The sequence below is a fragment of the Colobus angolensis genome, unplaced genomic scaffold (genome assembly GCF_000951035.1).
Source record: "Colobus angolensis palliatus isolate OR3802 unplaced genomic scaffold, Cang.pa_1.0 Scaffold396, whole genome shotgun sequence".
NCBI lineage: Eukaryota > Metazoa > Chordata > Mammalia > Primates > Cercopithecidae > Colobus > Colobus angolensis.
Genome location: NW_012117332.1, coordinates 2,439,655 through 2,441,219, shown reverse-complemented (window position 1 = coordinate 2,441,219; position 1,565 = coordinate 2,439,655). Strand labels below are relative to the sequence as shown.

General features: G+C 42.9%; 1 pseudogene; it reads right to left on the bottom strand.

The window, feature by feature from the left end:
- Window positions 1–185: 185 nt before the first annotated feature.
- Window positions 186–1,565, bottom strand: part of LOC105521109 — a 39,702-nt pseudogene continuing 38,322 nt past the window's right edge.

The following is a 1,565-nucleotide window of genomic DNA, read 5'->3' as shown; positions in this document are numbered from 1 at the left end:
GCCAATAAACAAGTTTCTATTCTGTTTGAGTGCTTACAAGAAGCTAATATTATACTTACTAGATAATTAGAATCAAATCTATAAGCTTTAAGATTTTAAGTTGTCATTCTTATGAAAAACATTAATTCCTTTTTTTTATGGTGAGAAGATATACATCTATTTAGAATCAGCCAGCTGGACTCAGTTTAGATGATCCCAAGTTTGTTGGCAACATCCAAAGCATAGTAATCAGGAACCAGTAGAACATATGCCTTCTTCTCTCCATCAGGCCGAATCAGGATGTTGACTGTGGCCACATCCACGTCCCAGAGCTTCTTCACATTCTGTTTGATCTGGTGTTTGTTGGCTTTAACATTGACAGTGAACACAAGCGTGTTGTTGTCTTCTATCTTCTTTATGGCTGACTCAGTGGTCAGTGGAAACTTGATGATAGCATAGTGGTCAAGCTTGTTTCTCCGGGGGGCGCTCTTCCCAGGATATCTGGGCTGCCTCCGGAGTCGCAGTGTCTTGGGACGCTGAAAGCACCTATGTGGTCAGCGCTTGTTCTTGCTGCACTTACACAAATGATCAGGCAAAATCTAACAAGGCTAGACTTATTTTTGAAACAAGAATAATCTTACTTTGATTATCTATGATCAAAAATGATGGTTACTACGGAGATAAATTTTATGTTTCAATGGAAAACTATAAGTCGGACAGGCGTGGTGGCACATGCCTATAATTCCAGCACTTTGGGAGGCCAAGAGTTCAAGACCAGCCTGGGCAACATAGTGAAACCTCGTGTCTACTAAAAATAGAAAAATTAGATGGGCATGATGGCATGTGCCTGTAGTCTCAGCTAATCAGGAGGCTGAGGAGGGAGGATCGCTTGCACCCAGGAGGTAGAGGTTGCAGTGAGCTGAGATTGCACCTTTGCACTCCAGCCTGGGAGACAGAGCCAGACCCTGTCTCAAAAAAGTTTGGGTCATGAGGATGGATCCCTCATGAATAGGTTACTGTCCTCCATGGGGATGAGTGAGTTCTGCTCTCACAGGAATGGATTAATTCCTGCAGGAGTAGGAGTTAACAACCTGCAGGAGTAGGAGTTAACAAGAGTCTGGGTTCCTTGGCTTCCCTCCTGCTGTCGCTCTTGCTATGTGATCTCTGGTGCACCCCTTGCTCCCCTTCCACTTTCCACCATGAGGTGAAAAAGACTGAGGCCCCACCAGAGGCAACTGCCCAATCTCAGACATTCCAGCCACCAGTATTGTGAGCCAAATGGACCTTTTTTACTTAAAAATTTCCCAGCCTCAGGTATTCTGTTACAGAAGCACAAAATGGACTAAGAGACAAATGTAGGGAAAAACTCAATGAAGGTGTAGGGAAAATGGTGTTGACCTAAGTCACTTCAAAAATGAATAGATTCTGTAGGCTGGAGGCAAATGAACTACACTTCATCACTGGATTCCATTTTATAAAGTTCTTTCCAACAGGAGTAATTGTGAACAATTGTAAAACCACAGTATCTGTATCTGGAATAAAACAATGACTTACATAAGTTGCAGATGGTAGGAACCAGGTATCTC